The 19,009-nt window shown below is 46.0% G+C and overlaps 1 pseudogene; it reads right to left on the bottom strand.

Moving 5' to 3' along the window:
• Window positions 1-17,728: 17,728 nt before the first annotated feature.
• LOC127230498 (myeloid leukemia factor 2-like) lies at window positions 17,729-18,440 on the bottom strand (annotated as a pseudogene).
• Between the last annotated feature and the right edge of the window lie 569 nt (window positions 18,441-19,009).

Genomic DNA, 19,009 nt, shown 5'->3' with positions numbered 1-19,009 from the left:
GGGATGGGAATCGGGGACTGTGCGGGTGGAGCCCCGGTTCCCACCTGCGGCTTCTTTTAACCGCGCCCCACCCCGCCTCTGCCTGACGCCGCGCCGCACAGAAGGGCTGCGGGAGAGGAGCGCGTGCACACGACGCGCCTGCCTGCCGAGGTGCGCACCGCCCTCTCTCCAGGCCAGGGGCACGGGGCACGGGGCACGGGGCACGGGGTCCCCTTCTGTGGAGCAGGGCGCAGGGGGGCCTTCCCTGTGTGGTTAGGGGAGCAGGGCGGGTCCGTCTTAGGGTGCATATATTAGAGGACGCAGGTGAGGCCCTTCTTCTGGGGTCAGGGACCACACACAGCAAGTGTCCCATAGGAGAGGTACCAGCCTAAGCACTAGGTGCAAGATGGTTTTCTCATGGGTTGGGGACATAAGGCATGTCCCTTCTCGTGGATGTGGGTGGAGCATGGACCACGATGGGCAAGCTCAGCCAGGTTCCAACAAGGGCAGGGAAGAATTGCCCATTGAGGCCTTACTGGGGCTGGACACTGGAGTAATGAGGTGAGGGCTGCCCAGAATGCCAAGGGAACAGACTTTGGCGGAGTGGACCCAGAGCCAGCGGCATGTCTCTTCTGTTGGTAGCAGTGTTAGGGAGGCAGCTGCCTTATTTTCATCTTCCTTTCTGGACCCTTTGGGCACCCTCTCCTCAGTGCAGCCTGCGGGTTCTGTATTCATTAATGACCACTTAGGAGGCACAAGTGTTGTTTTTATTAGTCACCTGAATTCCTTAAAGCCTTCTCCATGGAAATGAAGTGGATTTCCTCTGGTCCAGGTCACTGAGAGACCCCACTGTATCTGCTGTTGCAGACAGGTGAGGGCAAGCAGAGAAGTTGATATGGGGCTCACCGGGCTGGAAATGCTAGAAAGCATTTAGGAACTCGGCTTTACAAAGCTTGCCTTATCCTAGATCAGACAAGAGATGTGTAACTTGCTTATTCCACAGAATTGGTTGGTAATTACATTGTCCCCACCGTAGCTATATTCTACTTGTTGGGTCATATTCTTTCACGAAACAAGAATTAATAGTGTTTCCTAAAATGTCTCTCCCAGGCCCTTGAAGTTGAGCCAACACTTTATGAAAACCCACCTTCTGAAATACATGAGCACAAAGTTCTCACAATAGGCCTCAAATCATGCAAATTTAGAGCATATGAGTGGTCCCTGGAATGGCCTTGAACCCAGGGATGGAGATAAAAATGAGACAGCTGTAGAGTGCCCTGGTGTTCTTCCCTGCCTCCCGCAGCATGGCCACAGCACAGGGTTAATTCCTTCTCTATTTCACTGGAAGTGTGCATTACAGGTGGGCTCAGGAAAACCAGCTTTCCTACTCCCTGCACCAAGCAGAGCATAAACTTCTTTGGAGATCACAGCATTGCAAATTTTAAGCTTCTGATTTCTTTCTCTTTTCTTCATTCCTACAGTAATGAGCAGTTTGCACACAGTAGGCATGGGTCCACAAGCATTTGTTCATTGCTTGGCGGAGCTGAACTGGTATAGCAGATAATCCTGGAAAACAACGTTTGCTTCTTCTTATGGAAAGACATGATCTCGCTCCTGGTTCAGGCTCCTTGTAGACAGTGCCTGGGCAGACCAGTGGAAGATGCTCCAGGACCACACAGAAGGAGCCCCAAGGATTGTCTTATTACACAGGTGTCCAAAGAGCAGCCCTCTCAACACAGAAAATTACATTTGTTGTTGTTGTTTAGATCATCTATGCCAGCTCAGAGGCCTTTGATCTTGTCATGTATTTCTTAGCAGTTGCTTTTATTGTTCAATTTTCAGTTGTCATCACAGAGGTTTGTTTTAGCAGAAATTCATGTAGACCTCGTGAGCTTAGTCATTTTCTGATAAGGATACAGAGATGCCTGGAGTGGTGATGGATCATGTGGATTTGTGTGTCAGCCATGAAAACTTTCAGGAGACAGATATCACTTGATTACCATCTCAAAGCATTGTACCACCCCAAGTAAGATCCTTGTAGACTTGGTTGTAACTGAGAACCTGAATCAATTTGATTATTGCTTTCCTTTGCATTACAAGGGTGATTTCTAAGGCCCTGACACTGATGGGTATAAGGTGCATGAGGTGCAGGCTCTGCAGTCTGAATGAGAAGAGGTGAGCAGAAGAGGCTCTTCTGAACATTTCTCCCCTGAGTGCCCTCACATCCCTTTGCAGAAGGAGCAGAGTGACTGTGGCAGCTGGTGCATGTGCTCAGAGATGGAGTCCTGTCCTATTGCTCAGGCTTTTACTGTCCAACTTGGAAACACAGTACCAGACTGTGTTTTCACTGACATAGTTCTCCATGTCTGGAAGAGAGGGACATCTGTGTTCTTCGAAATAAAATCTAACATTTGTCTATTCACTCAACAAAAGGGCCATATTGGATTTAGTAGACTGTCCCTCATTGGGTTTGTCTGAGTCTGTCTGCAGGTTGGATGGGGGCTAAGTGCTTCGAGAGAAGGACCATGGAAAGAAAGAGTTCCTTTCAACACATCTTACCAAAGGTACAGAACCGTAATGAACTGGCCCCTTACTACCAGTGCCCATCTTGGGCAAAGGGTTCAGTAGTGCCTGTCCAGTTTTGCTCCTTCAAGTGTCAGTCTTCCCCCTTCCACATAGTACGTCTCTGATGAGACCACTTGCACAACCCATACCTAAGGTGTGGGGATCATCTGTTAGTTTTTGCAGATGAAATTTGTCAGTTCTCCCAATCACTTCTTTTTATCATCCCATACTCATGGATATTTATTCTTCTCTTTGGATCACAACCCCATGGTATCTTCCTCATTCTGATTGTTTCCACCTTTTCACTTGACTCCTTCTTCCTCTTTGCTGTACACCTACAATTTCGTGTACATAAGCACGCTGCCGCACTTTCTGTCTGTCCTTACAAGATGCTGCAGACTTACCCTGGGTACTCTGGGCTCCAGCCCTGGACCCATCCATTTCTCTAAGGAGTTGTCTTTTTACTGGTGTTCTGCTGGATGATGCATGCTTGCTTAGTCTTTGCTGACCTTCCTGCTCAGCTGGGATACCCTGCTGACAGCAGCATCCTCTGCCTCTTCATAACTCTGTACATATACAAGGGCTGTGTTTGGTGTACTCTGGGATCTCAGTGGGTGTTTGTCAAGTGAATGCATTCAAGAAGTGTTTATTGTACTGGGGATGCAGCTCGCATTGGTAGAGTCACCTGGAATGCAGCCCTGGGTGTGATCCCCTTCACAGCCTAAACTAGATGTGGTAGTGGACATCTGCCATTCCAACACTCAAGAAGTAGAAGCAAGGGGATAAGGAAAGAGTATCCTCCACTACATAGCAAGTTCCAGGCCTGCCTGAGTTCTTTGATACTTAATTGCAAACATTAGAAGAATCTGGCTTTTAAAAAGTAAGGAAAAGAGTTGTTCTAGCACAGGTGCCTTATACATCAGGTGGTGGCAGCTAGAACATAACATTGCTTTGTGTAAAAATGGTTTGGTCTGATAGTGAAGTGTGACAAATGCTGTTATACAGGGTGTCAAATACAGAGTTGTTCCCCTCCTCATTCAGCCATGCGTTGAAAGGCTTCTACAGAGATGCACAGGGAATGCCACTATGGTTCTTTACTCTCCAGGCCCAGAAATTACATTTTGAAGACACCTTGCTCAGCAAATATCACATTCTAGGCCACAATGCCAATGCATTTTCCTGTTGGAGGTGTGTCGCTAGGCCATGCCCACACTTTCTGCTGTTGAGTATAGAGGGAGGATCGCAAAAGCTGGGAGATTTGAATGGTTATTTCCACCCAAGAGCTGGATACATCGGCCTTCTGGGAAAAACGATCTGAAGTGTCTGCAATATGGCATTTTCCCAAGAACTTCTGGACTCTGCATCATTGGTTTCTTGCTGCCTAAAGTGCATCCAGCCTACAGTCCTAATCTGAAATCTCACAGTTCATCACTGAGGGAAACTAAGACAGGAACCATGAGAGCATGCTGCTTACTGGCTTGTTCTCTAAAGCTTTCTCAGTTTGTTTTCTTAAACAACTCAGGGCCATCTACCCAGGATAGCACCACCCACTGTAGGCTGGACCCTCCCACATCAATCATTAATGAAGAAGATACTCCACAGACTCTCCACAGGCCAATCTGATGGGGGCAATTCTTCAATGGAGGTTCCCTTTCTCCAGGTGACTGTAGTTTGTGTCAAACTGACAAAAACTAACCAACACAGGTTGTAAAAATTCCCCCCAATACATTTATGGAGATAATTTTTCCTGATTTCGTTTTTCAAATGGATTTTTTAAAAGTATATCCAGTGTTTCTTTAATAACTTATATGTAACTTCTTTGGGATGTTTCCATAGAGGGCAGTACTCATTTGAGAGTAAGATTATCAGAGCCTTAAATCAACACCCCCATGATATATTAAAACACTTTCATTTCTGCCATAGAAGAGTATGTTACACCACATAATCATATCACTCGGTACTATTCCACAATGTAAAGACAAACAAGATGGAAAAGTTTCCAAGTTTTATTTTTCAGGAAGGGCTGGAAAGATCTGGGTCAGCTTTTCAGCTGGGGTGGCTGGGTGAGTCTGACGCGTGCTGGTGACGGTGAGGAGACAAGCTGACCTGCTTAGAGTGGAAAGCTTGTGCTGGGAATAAATGGACACATAGTTTGGGGTGTGTGGCTAATCTGGCAGGGAAGCTGAGCCTAGGACACGAGACAGGTATAGCACTGGGCAGAGCTGACTAGGAGATCTTAATGAAGGTTGCATTTAAGAGCTAGTGTGCTAGGATTGCACGCATTGGGTTGAATGTTCCCTTTGAAATGACCACACAAGAATTTAAGAACTATTTGACAGTGCTGAGGCGATTAGGCTTCCGCTTCTAAAGTATTAATGCCTCCACAAGAGTGAGCTTGGCCCCTATGGCTGTCTTTGCCGCCTGTCTTTGACCCCTTGCCTTCTGCCATGTGAAGATGAGTGTTCTAATTACCAATCTTTGAAGCAGAACTGTTCAGCTGGCCAGCATCTCGACATGGCACTTCCCAGAATCCAGAACTGGAGCCAGTAACTCGGTGTTCATTATCAGCTGCTCAGTCTGAGGTGCTCTGTTAGGGCAGCATTAAGCCTGCTCAGACAGTAGCCAGCAGCTATGGTAATTTGGATGATACCTTCTAAACTAGTCTGAGCCAACAGTCCCCTGCCATGTTTTGATAAAGAAGACAGTCACGGCTGAAAATCGAACAGGCAGCTGGGGTGTGTTAGAAGGCCAGAGAATAGCCCACAGGGAGGGGCTGCTGGTTGGGGCATGGGGTGATGGGTTTCCAAGTGTCACTGGGGTTATAGATAAAGATTGCCCTGGCTCAGCTACCTCTCAGAGGAAGACATTTCAGGGAGCCAAGCCTTCTCTTGCCACCAGCAGAAAAAAATGCTCACAAAAATTGGGTCTCCAAGAGAACCTGGTGTTGGTGACCTTGGCCTCTGGCTGTGCTGAAAAAGCCATGTGAAGTGAGACAGAAAGTCAGAAGTGAAGTGCTAGAGGACAATCCCCTCCACCTGCACCCCCTCCCTCCACCTGCACCCCCTCCCTCCACCTGCACCCCCTCCCTCCACCTGCACCCCCTCCCTCCACCTGCACCCCCTCCCTCCACCTGCACCCCCTCCCTCCACCTGCACCCCCTCCCTCCACCTGCACCCCCTCCCTCCACCTGCACCCCCTCCCTCCACCTGCACCCCCTCCACCTGCACCCCCTCCACCTGCACCCCCTCCCTCCACCTGCACCCCCTCCCTCCACCTGCACCCCCTCCACCTGCACCCCCTCCACCTGCACCCCCTCCACCTGCACCCCCTCCACCTGCACCCCCTCCCTCCACCTGCACCCCCTCCCTCCACCTGCACCCCCTCCCCTCCACCTGCACCCCCTCCCTCCACCTGCACCCCTCCCTCCACCTGCACCCCCCTCCACCTGCACCCCCTCCACCTGCACCCCCTCCACCTGCACCCCCTCCACCTGCACCCCCTCCACCTGCACCCCCTCCCTCCACCTGCACCCCCTCCACCTGCACCCCCTCCACCTGCACCCCCTCCATCTGTACTCACCCTCCACCTCTACCCTCACTTCAATCTGTGTAGTTTCATTTCTGCTGCAGACATGTGCAGCACATCCAGGCTTCATTCCTGTGGAACCTTCCAGACCCTTCTCTCTGACCCACCCCCACCCACCTAGATCTACCCTTCTGGAACACTCATAACTATGGCATGACTGACACAGTACAATTCAATGGAATCAAATCAGCATACAGTTTGCTGGTTGGCAAAAGTGAGTTCTCTGTCAAACAAAGTTAAAACCAGAGGAAGCCTTTTGTATTCAAGCATTTATGCAACAAAAATCAACCCACTTTAGTATAGATAATCAATGAGTCAGTCAATAAATCAGTCAGTCATGGCAACTGAGTTGCAATCATTGCAGGTGACCCATGGGTGGAAATGAGTTGGAATGCTGAGGATGGTTGAGCTGTCTCCACGTGTGTTCATGCCAGCTTTCTGCCCACAGATATCATCTAGGCACACTGTAGCACCATAGTCTTCAAAAGCTACTCTGGCCCCAGGCCTGTTTGGCTCTAGACTTGTGGACAAGCCATTTTAGGTATGTTTGTTGTAGCTCTGTCTTTTGGTAGGAATTGGGTGGGAGATGTTGTGGCTGGCCAAGGCCACACAGGTTCACCTGGGGTGGGAGGGACATGAAGCAGGAATCAGGGAGGAAGGCAGCTGGGCTGGGGAGGGGCCAGTGTGGCAATGTGCGCCCAGGTGGGGACAGTTTCCTGAAGGATGACCTGTGAGTGAGTCAGAACTCTCTACAGAGAACCTGTAGGCAGCTGCATGTGTATTCAGAGAGATTCATTTTAAAGAATTTGGCTTTTGAAATGTGGGGTCATTAAATCAGAAATCCACAGGTCAGGTTAGAGAACCAGGTAGAGCAGGTGACTCAGTGTAGAGATTCACAACAGTCTGGGGCAGGGTCCCTCTTCCTTAGCTGACCTCAGCTGTTGCTCCTGTGGCCTTCAGCCAATGGCATGAGGGTTACTCACATTACAGAGGGCCATCTGTGTTAGTCAATGACTTAATGTTATTCACATCTAAAAACTACATGGATCTGTTTTCATAGAGCCATCTAGACTGGTGTTTGATAAAACATGTCTGGGCCCTTTGTACTAGGCAAGTTCATACATAATATTAACAAGTATGTGTGTGGGTTCATTCATGACTCTCAAAAGAGAAACTATTTGTGAACTACAAAATTCAAAAGCTTTTGAGAGTCATGATTTGTAAGCAACTATGTATAGAACATTGGTAAGGACTGTGCTAAGTTCAAGGACAACATACCATGTGATCAAGAGCATTAGAGCCAGGAAATGGCTTCTGGATGGAGCAGACACTTGTTTAGAGCTTCATTTTAGCTGTGGTTTGCACTACCCCAAATGTTATTACTTGTTTTAAGCCAGGGTTTTGCCATATAATTCAGGGTGGCCTTGAACTTGTGATCCTCTAGCCTTTGCTTCCTGAGCACTGGGAATACAGGTGTGTGCCAGTACATCTCACCTCATGAAATGTCAACTGTATCTATTATCTGTAATAAGTTATTTTACAAATAAAATTAATTTTGTTTCTGCTTTCTCCCCAATGAGCATGTGATATATTTATGAGGAAAAAAAAAAGATTAGAAACAAACTAGTAGAGAGTTGGGATATTTAAGTATGATTGTCTTCACCTCCACCCCGAAAAAAAAATAGTAATTCTGGAAATGTTTATATGTGAGTTTGTTCTTGGAAATGAAGAATGCACCCACCATTTGATGTGAAATTCTTTAACTACAAGTGCATTTAGAGCAATTTGTACTGACTTTTGCTTTCTGCTTTCTTACTTCTTTCCCTTTACTATCTCTAAAACAGAAGCCAGGATTTGACAGTTTTAGCTGGTGGGTGTTGACAATGAATGCTTTCAGAGCTTAGGTTGGGCACAAACATTGCAATGTTTTCAGTCCTGAAGGATAACTAGGGTACCCGGCAGAATTACCAGACAACACTGAGTGTGAGACCCGTATGCTTCAGGAAACATACAGCAGACTGTTTGCTTTTATGCCTCCCCTTGATTCTCCTTTAGTGTTTCTGTGAAGACTTCCTAGTAAAATACCATGATGGTTCATCTTCCATTGTCAACCTGACAGGATTTGGAGTCACCTGGGAAGCACAGTTCTGGGTGCCACTGTGGGGGCTTTTCCAGAGAGGATTGACTGGGGATGGATGACCCATGCTGCATGAGGGCAGCACCATCCGCTAGGCAGAGATCACGGGCTGGATATGAAGAGTGACAGGACTGAGCAGCATCATCTGGCTTGCTCTGCAATGTGAACTCTTGCTACTGCACACTGTGTGCCCACCCTACCACGGAAGTCTGCATCCTTCTTAAACAGCAAACTAAAAAGCAACCTTTCCTTGAGTTGCTTTGTCTGCTATTTTGTCACAGCAACTGGAAAGAAATGATTGTGTTCACTTCCCACCCTCTTTTGTTTACGAGAGATTTAATTGTTCTTCCTGGTGAAGGACATTGGCTTTTCCTAAGCTAGTGGCAGTATGTTTGGTGCATAGAGGTGGAGAGCTGTGGGAGCTTTGTTCATTGGCGCTGGGGTCTCACTCAATTGGCAGCAAGTTGTAACTATATTTTCAGACTGTTCTGGCCATGGTTTGAGAGAGCTCAGGATATGTGAGGCTGCAATGCAGGAGGATGGGAAAGAAGACACAGGTGTGAGAGAGGTGGATGCACTGTGCTGGAGGCCTTTGTTTAGAATGCTTGGTCTCCAGATATGGTGCTATTTTGGGAAGTTCTGGGAATGTTGGGGGGTTGAGGGCTACCTGATAAAAATAGGTCACTAAGTGAGAGCCTTCAAAGGCTGTATCTCATATTAGTTCCTTCCTTGCCCTCTCTGCTTTCTGCTCTGCCACAACAGCTTTCCCCTCCTCCCACCGCTCCATCCACCATGAACCAAGCTTTCCCATTGTGTCTTCCTGTCCATGAGAAAACCTTTTGAAACCGTGGGATGATATGAACCCTGAAGTTGTCAACATCAGGTGTTTTGGTTACAGTGACATGGCAGTGACTAATACAAGCTGCTCCTACAAGATTCAAAACTCCCTGCCCTGTGGGGTCCCTCCCCTAAATGTTTCCTTCAAACCACAGGAAGACCTTCCCTTTCTGGGCTTCCAAGCCTAGCACACCCATCCACCAATGATGAGAACATACTACAAAGACTTGTGCCACCCATTTAGAGACACCACAGACTGGGCAGGATCTCTACTGTCCATAAACTCACAAGATGTCCCCATTTACAGGGACGTCATTGTGACTTCAGGGATGTCCCAAATAGTAGTTACCAAAGCTGACTTCTGAAACTCTCACTCCTCTACTCTTCCAGTCTCTCTTTAAACTTTTGATTCTTCTATATTTGGTGACTTCCTGGATGTCACCTTCACTGCAACTAGTCTTTAGAGGATGCTATGGCACATCTCTCTGCTGGCCAGCATGGTTCTGAAAGCTTCCCAGACTGTGTGGATTGTTGAATGTTTAATTATAGCCATGGCCTGGCTCTTGTCAAGAACAGGTCTCAACTGAGCCAATTGCCACTGCAAAACCTTTGAGGGTGCAGTGTGGAGATTTAGTCAAGTTACCATCAGTAATTGGCACCTTAGCAAGAAGGTCCCCAAAATGGATCTCTTTCTTCCTTCTCTTTCTTCTTCCTCCCCCACCCCATGTTTACTCCTTCCTATTCAGTGTCCTCCGTGGGACAGAGGGACTACCTAAATTGCAGAATTATGATCTTAAAGAGGACCTTGCCTCTGAAAGTCATTTTTCAGAACATCTTGTTGTTCCTTTCTGTTGCTTGAGATTTGGTAGATGCATGTCCGGTGTGGTGGCACACATCTAACCCCAGGACTGGGCAGAATGGAACGGCGAGACTGAAAATGGAGGCCAGCCTGGGTTGCACAGTGAGACCCCATCTAGTAATAACAAAAGGTATTATCTGTTAGTTCAAACTTCAAAAGTCTGCTTTTGTGAACAAAAGCAACTCACTGGAGAAAAGATAATCTTAAAATATTTTTGATCAGAAAAGAAAACCAAACCAAACCAAACCAACCAACCAACCAAACAAACAAAAAACCAAAAGGGATTCCTCTCACAAAAAAATTGACTTAAAATGGATCATATCAAAATGAAAAGTACAAAATTGTTAATCTTCTGGAAAACAAATGGAAGAGAAAATTAGGTGACCTTAGTTTGATGATAACATATTAAAATCTTTATTCCAGAAATGAGAAAATTGGAAGCTGAACTCTATGCCCTGTGAAAGACACTGGGGGTGGGGGAGGGGAGTGGAGAAGAATGAAGAGACTAGCCAGACTAGAGGAACACATCCCCCCATTTAATCATGAGCTAGTATCAAAGAAAGATAGTGAATTAATTAACCTGGGCCCCAGACTCCCCAAACTATTCAAAGATCAGACAGGTGGTGATCGAAAAGTTCACATTTGTAATCCCGAGGTTTGGGAGACCAGCATAGTTCCAGGCCAGTCCCTCTCCTGCTCCAGCTACACAGTTTACAATGCAAAAGGGCAGGTGTTGCTTTACCTTCAGCACAGTGGCCGCACCTTAATCTACTGCTATTTCAGCCAGCAACTGCAACTCTGCAGTTACCAGCCTGCTCCTCTGGCAGTGGCCTGGCCACTCAGGCCACAGCCTAATGGGAATTCTGTTCCTGCTGACACTGGCTCTGATGCCAGGTCTACAAGTATGTTTAACTAAATCTCTATATTTTTATTGCAAATAAGACTAGAGATTCAAAGGCTGAGGTGAAACCCTGCTAGCTCAGAGAGATTGAGCAGCAATTAGCCAACCTTCTCTCCTTGCTGGCATCTCTGGAAAAGCCCATCCTTCTGCTCTGCCAAACAAACAAACAAACAAGCAAAAAGCCACATCACTCAAAATCCCTCCCTACTGCCTTCGTTGCATCTCTCTATCTCTTTCAGATGCCCTCTGATGCTCTATAATTACTTTCTGTTAACTCCTGTTGCTAACTCAACCTCCTGATACAAGGCTAATTTTATTTAATTAATGAAAATGCTAACTGGGGGCTCACAGTATGTTTGAATATTTCCCAACAGGCAAGAACCTCTCAACAAACATCTCTCCAAAGAGCATGTGAGTATGTTCCATTTAACATCTTATCAAGGAAACACAAACTAAAATAGCAGTGAGATGCCACTACACACCTTTAGGATGGCCAGAATTTGGAGCCCTGATGACACCAAGAACTGTGTAGGATTCTCTCCTCACTCATGGGAGTGTGAAACTTTGGAAGACAGTTTGCCTCTTTCTTGAAAAGCTACTTTGTGGTCCAGCAATTTAATTCCTTGTTATTTGCCCAAGAAATTCAGAATTGATGCTCATATAAAAACTTGTGAGGACATTTGTGGAAGTTTTATTTGTGAATAGCAAAACTTGGAAGAAAACAAAATGGTCTTCCTTCTATAAGTGAAACCAACAGTGATATGTCCATATAATGAAATGTTATTCACCACTCAAAAAATTTAACTATGGAACTCATGGAGAAACTTTGTGTGTGTGTAGGATTCTTACAATCTGATAACTGGAAATAGTGAAATTCTAGTGGCAATAAAAAGCTCAGTGGCTGTGAAAGGTTGCTGGATGGGAGAAGGAGTAGGTGAGGCTCACAAGTGTTTTAGATAGGGGAAAGGCTCATGACGTTCTAATGGGGAGTAGATAGCATTATACATCTGTCCAAACTTACAGAGAGTAGTGCACAGTGTGGGCCCTGAACTGGACTTCATTGTCATATCAGCTGTAACCAACACACCATCTCAGTGCAGGAAGTGAAGAGAAGAGGCACTTGGGAGAAAGGGTTTGTGGGGCTCTCATGCATAAGTTTCCTGTAAATGTGAGATTGTTCTCAAAATGCTCTCTTGCCAGGTCTGGTGGTGTCCAACGTGTAATTCCAGCACTCATAAATTACTGAGGCAGGGGGATTACAAGCATGAGGCTAACCTGGGCTAGCTTGGGCACCATAGGAAGACTTTGTTTCAAAAAAGACCAAGGGCTGAAGATCAGCTCAGAGGTAGAGAATTCACACGTGTGAGGCCCTGTACCACAAGAAGTAAAATACAATAAATAACAATGGATCTACTGATTGAAAACCCTTGGTTCTTTAACGTTAGGTCTTGTATTAATTAACAGAAGCACATTCTATATCAGCATTTACATAAAAACAAGACCACAAAATATGCAAGCATTTTCTTATCATTATAAATGTGCTGTTTACCACATAACTTTCTTGTACTGATTTTGTTATTAATTCATTCACAAGTTATTGAACACTCGTTGTATCCCAGACTTAATACAGTGCCCAACACGTGTTGAATGAATGAATCTAGCTGGGAAGTCTTAAGCTATGGCCCATTTGGATTTCACAATACACAGATGTCACCTCACTAATCCCTCTGTCTTTGTAGCCGAGGCTGCCCCAGCCTCCATGAACAAGGCTACTCATTTATAACTTCTGTGACGTGGCCTGGCAGGAAGTTTAAAGGCTGTATATTTTTCTTTTTTTATGTTTTTGCTACTGTTGTGTTGTTTCCCGAGAAAGAATTTACTCTGTTGCCGAAGTTGGTCTTGAACTCACAGCAATCCTCCTGCCTTGGCCTTCCAAGGATTAGAGGAGTGAGCCCCCACACGTAGCTTTGAGACTTCCATCTTTTTTTCTTTTCTTTTCTTTTGTAACAAATCAGCCAAGAACAGGACCCAAAGTGAGTCACTTTCCCAGGACAGGGTTTCTCAGAGCATTTCTAACTGACTCCTACCCAAGGCTCAGAAGCATAGAATTGGGGTTGCTGAACAGAGTAAGAGCTGGAGGATGCAGAGGAGTGCTGTGAGATGCTGTCTTCTGGGCATGACTCAGTCCCTGTACTCAGAAGCCCACAGCAGCCATGGTTCCCTGCACAACACCAGCACAGGACCGAGCTGTAACTATTCCAGCGTCTGAGTATCCACTAGGGAACTCTAGGCATTTGGTTGGTGGCCAATGGGAAAGAGAGAGACCTTTTTCTTTAGGAGTGTGTCCCCTGCTCCAGCGACCCCACACCCATATGCGAGCGCAAATGAGCAGCACTAATTGGACTTAATAGGTTAAATAGTATAAAAGACGGCATGAAATTAGGAGGAGGAAATGTAGATGTGCTGGGAGGGGACCGAGGGGGAGGCAGTGGGGGTGGGTATGATCAAAATACAGTATACATATACACAAAATTCTCAAAGAGTAAGTTAAAATATAAATAAATAAAAAGGAGAAAAGAGCTGGGTGATGAGCTAGTTCCCAGCAGTATTCAACTGACTTTGGCTCTATGAACCAGACCTATCGGGACCCTTCATCAGACTTTGGGATCCTAAGCTGTTTATCTCCTGGGCTCTTGTATCAAAGTCCCATAACGATGGCAATCCAAGTGGCCCGTCTCCCTGGCTCTGCTTTGAATCTTTAACTGAAAACTTGGCTCAGCTGAGAGCTGGCTGCAAAATTCCTAACTTCAGCCCAGGGAAGGATCAACAAGCATCTTAAGACTGGTGACAAAGGAGTCTGTTTTCACCAGGAGCTGTTCCAGCTGGTGTCAGAAAGTAGCTCAGCACCAATGAGGCCGCGATACACCCTTGATCTGGGTGGCTGCGGGCTGCAGGAGCCTCGGATAGGTTGGGTTGTGCTCTGAAGCCATCATTCATGTGCTCGAAGCGGGCAAAAGAATATCTCCTGGCAGATTAAGAGTGACGTGGCTAATGTTTGTTTCCTGTGCTAGTGTTCGGGGGAGCGAGAGAATGGGAGAACGAGAAAGCAGACTCTGAACGTCGTCTATCTTTATCCATAAGGCTCTGTTTCAGGTCCTAGCGAGAGGGTGGGCAGGCTGGTGAGCGCTAAGAACAACCGGAAGGTTGTGGCAATCCACCCTGTCTTCCCCGCCTGTCTCTCCTCTGGCTGTTTACGTGATCATCCCTGTCCCCCTCCAGCAGCAGTCAGCTACCACTTCCGTTCCTTTCTCTAATTTCTCTTCTCTCTCTGTCTCTCTCTCTCTGTCTCTCTCTATCTCTCTCTCTCTCTCTCTCTCTCTCTCTCTCTCTCTCTGTCCCTTCCTCTCTTCCTCCCTCCCCCTCTCTTTCCCCCTCTCTCAGTAGTGCTCGGGCCTGAACCCAGGGCCTTACTATGCTAGGCAAACTTCCTACCACTTAGCTCTCTCCCTAGCTCTTAGTTTTTTAGAGACAGGATCTCTCCATGTAGTTCAAGATGGCCTTGAACTCACAACCCTCCTGCCTCCACTGCTCAGCAGAGAACCATCTCACCTGGCTTGCTCCCTATCTTTTTTGATGGCCCACTTTAGGACCCCCCAGAATCCTTTTCATTCGCTCAATAATCTTTTGAGTATCTGCAAGTATGTGAAGACCAGGCCACAAATAAGTTCACAGCCCTAGTCCCTACTCTTACAACCCTCCAGAGGGACAATTAACAATCATAATTATAATGAGGGCAGGGCACTGGAAGTTGGGTGGCACCAGCCTGTGGCTTTCAGAAAAAGCATAACAGAGGCAGTGGTATTTGACAACAAAAGGTGGGCGTCCTGAGATACCCGAGGGTGTCAGTCAGCTGCCCACCTCTCCTGCACTGCTCCTGGGGTTGTGGTCTCAGGCAGCTTGCCCCACCACTCTCCATACACCCTGTAAAGGCTTCTATGGTCCTTCGCCCTAGTCTGTATTCTATAGGCTGTATTCTATAGGCTGTATTCTATAGGCTATATTCTACAGGCTGTATTCTATAGTCTGTATTCTATAGGCTGTATTCTATAGTCTGTATTCTATAGTCTATATTCTATAGGCTGTATTCTATAGGCTGTATTCTATAGTCTGTATTCTATAGGATATATTCTATAGTCTATATTCTATAGGCTATATTCTATAGGCTGTATTCTATAGTCTGTATTCTATAGGATATATCCTATAGGCTATATTCTATAGGATATATTCTATAGGCTGTATTCTATAGGCTGAAGGTTCACTGCATGCCTTTGCCAGGCAGTCACAGCCACAGCAGCATTTATTCCCAGAGCATATGGTTCCATTATTGCTGTGCCATCCAGCAGCCCAAATCTTTGTGGTTTTAGGTTTTCCTATCCCCATCTTCAAGAGTCATTCTTATCCTTCAAGACTCAAAGAGCATTCGATTCTTACAAATAATGGCAGTTCTCCCTCTGTCCTGGAACATCTTTCTTCCTTTCATGTTAGGCTGACAGTTGGTTTGCATGCCTTTAGAGTACATGACCCTTGGCGATAGAAACCTCATTGCCCCTCTCAGCACCTAGTACCCCATACTACCACCACCAGCTAGGTACCAGCTAGTACCTAGTACCCAGAAACTAGTATCAGGATCCACCATGAGCGCCAGCTTTTAGCTAAAAGATGTGCAAAGAGCAGGATTTCAGTGAATTGAATTAGACTGAATGAACAAAGACTTTCCTAATCCAATTAGCAATCCAAGAGATGCTTCCTTTACTGAGAGATCATCATTCTACACTTACAACTCTTTGGGTGTGAGGCAGCTGTAAATGTTTCCTCATGTAATTAAAAAGTACTATCCTGTAATTACTAACACACTAACCTATGGACTTTAGTATGGTATAAAGAGTTATACTGACAGTTTCTAAGCTTGTGCTGTCTGAGAAAGATTAAGGAAAGTCAATCAAATGCCATCATGTTGGCAGGAATAACAGGAAGACAAAGAATGTGGTTTGCTGAGGCCAGGTCTCCACGTGGCTGGCAGCCTGGGTGGCTTTCCTCTGGTTATGTGGTGATGACAGGACATCTCCGGCATGCTCAAATTACCCAACAATATGTACTATATGTAGGACTTTCACACGCAGACTCAATTGAGGACCCTTAGAATAAGATGAAGGAGACAGTTTTATTTCACAAAAGCAACTCAGGGATCAGGATGGTTCCTTTGTTTCTGCAGCTGTTTATTGGTTGTGCCTGGAAAAGCCTTGAGTGAGCACTTCTCTCTCTCTCTCTCTCTCTCTCTCTCTCTCTCTCTCTCTCTCTCTCTCTGTATGAGTGTCTATCTGTCTGTCTCCTCTCTCTCTCTCTCTCTCACACACACACACACACATCAGGGGTTTGAACCTTTGTATGTTGCCACTGCAGGTTGCTTTGCTTGCTTATTTGGACTCAGCTATGTTAAGCTATCAATTCATTTATTCTAAGAATAAGGACACACACAGGGTCATAAAATGTTGCTTCTTTGCGGGGCTGGAGAGGGCTCTGGGTCCTGTGCTTACTGCACAATCTAGTTTGAGGAAGAGTTTAATCAGGTTTAATCTTGAAAACTAATAGTCATGACATTCGGGGTAAGTGGGATCTGTGATTGTGTATTTGATTTTTTAAAGCAACCTTTCTAATATACACATTGAAAATGATAAGACTTTGAACCTAAAGATTATTTTAGTTTAACTCATTATTTTCATCTTCAGTCTCTATGATTAGGTTAAAACTATTTTCTAAGTTGTCTGGCAAGGCCTTTGACCCCCATGAGTAACTTAAGTACATATTGCTTAACTTGCGCATTGGGGGAGATTTTACCTACATCTTCTTTTCCCCCATTCTCCTTTATTCCATAAATGCTGAATTACAAGTTGCACAAGTCATTTATTTTTATAAAGGCAGATAAGGGTATAGGAAAGTGTTTTTTGTGATGCAGGGGTGGGAGAAGGGACAAAGAGTTGGGAACTAGTCTACTCCCTCAATAGCCCTGAGAGAACTATGGTATCTGCCGGGTGTGGGGGATGGGGTGTGGGGGGTGGGTAGGGGGTGGAGGTGGGGTGTGGGGGGTGGTGGTGTCTGTGGGACAGGTGGGAAAGGATTCAGAAGAGCTGAGGGATAGGAATCCTAACTCCAAACCTTTCAGTGTGTGGCATGAGCTCAGGGGAAGATGAGGCGGCTTGGAGATGGAGCAGAAAAATGAAAACTCAAGTTAGTGGATACAAGATGGGTAGTGTTGCAATTTAAGAAAAGCAGCTTGCGGAGACAAAGACACCATGCAACAAGGTTCAAGCATGGTTTTTTTGTTTGTTTGTTTTGTCTGTCTGTTTTTTATTTTAATTAGGAAAAAGGATCATAAAAAGGGGAAAGGGGAGTGGGGAGACCGGCCTCTGGAGTCAGGAGCATCGGAGAAGGAGGAGAGAGAGGGAGAGAGAGAAAGAGACAGAGAAGGATGGGAGGTAGGCAGGGCCCTTTTAAAAGGGAGTACAGTGACTATGCACAGGTGGTGCTCTGAGTGGCTGCAGCTGAGGGTGTATCCTGTCAGAACCCTAAGGATAGGCCAGTGCAAATGCCTGAATACTAACAGGTAGGATCATCATGGTGAGGGAATAAAAGACAGAAAAAGTAGTTAAAGATTCTTTCTGAGATCCCTAGGGAGAAGTGGGGGGGGGGTCAGTTTTCCTGTTAATTTAATATTAAATTAGAATGGAAGTTGGAAAGGACAATGTTATCCCGAAGATTATTTCTCAGCCTCTTGGACTGTACAAGAGAAGCGGAGAGCCCAGGGCCTTCACCAGTCATAACACCTGGACCATTAGGAGTAAGAGTCCTCAGGTCCCTGGATAGCAAGCAGGAAGGCCCCTCAGTCCTCATCCCTCACTCAAATGCCTCATGCTGTTGAAATTCCAGAGGATGCTGCTTTTGTTCATCATCAAATGCTGCTGCCTCACTTTCATCCTGGTTGATGTAGCCCTGCTGTTCTTTCTGGACCCTGTACACTGGCTTTAGGAGTACTGGAGGATGTGAGCCCTGTCCTGAACATGGTACCCAGTGGACACCGACTCTAGGCCACTGTCTGATACCCAGACAGTCCTCCATCCCCATCCCTCCCAGATTCCACCTGGGACAGAGCGTATCTCAGATGTCTCCTGGCAAATCTTGAGGGCACCATCCCCAGTGTTGGGGTAGGAGAGGAGAAAGAAAAGTCCTGGCAGCTGCCTCCAGTGACCATGGGTTCCCTGCTTCCAATTGTTTATTCATCATTCTAAATATATCCACGAAGCCACCAGACATTCCCAACATCCAGAAGGGAGAGTCAGCCCTAGCCTTCATCGTGCTGCTGACAGGCCTGGTTGCTGGCATGTTACCATCTGTGATGTTAAGGAAGGGGTATATCCAAAGCTACCTGACAACATGTGGTCCATATGCTGGTGATGAATTGTGAAGGGGTCCATCAGGAACATGGTATCCTCAGGCTCCACATCCCTCATGAAGCAGAACATCCTGATCTGATCCTGGCAGTTGCCTTCAGTAGACAGAGGACTCTACATGGTTCTAACTTGGGCTCAGCAACTCATCTAGCTGACCTCTTCACTGGACACTGCAGGGCAGGGTTGCAGCTGGAGATGCAAGGATTAGACTATGAGGGAACATCTTTCCTCCCACACTGCCTCCTGCCTCAGCTGCCAACCTCTGTACCCTTGTGCTCAGTTTTTTTTAACTATAGAATATATTATATAGGACTTATATCACTTGAAATTTATTGAACCATGTTTGAAGATCCTACCCAAAACCAACATTGGCAAGTAGTTATGTTTTCTTAGAAATAATGTAGATTTCACATCTGGGTTCTGGGACTGTCGATGAGACAGAGGTTGTTATTTGGTCTTCTATTTCATTATCAAAATTTTCCATATAGATGCTCAGTCCGCTTATGAGAAAAGGATGTTGCCATCTACCCTTGGTTACAGCTGTGCTTATTCTTCCTGTTAGTTCTGCAAGATTTACTCCATGCATCTTCTAGCTTAAGGCACATGCATATTTGGTATCTACTTGTGATTGACCTTTTTAT

Source organism: Phodopus roborovskii, unplaced genomic scaffold (genome assembly GCF_943737965.1).
Source record: "Phodopus roborovskii unplaced genomic scaffold, PHOROB, whole genome shotgun sequence".
Lineage (NCBI taxonomy): Eukaryota > Metazoa > Chordata > Mammalia > Rodentia > Cricetidae > Phodopus > Phodopus roborovskii.
This window is presented reverse-complemented; position numbering and strand designations above follow the sequence as displayed.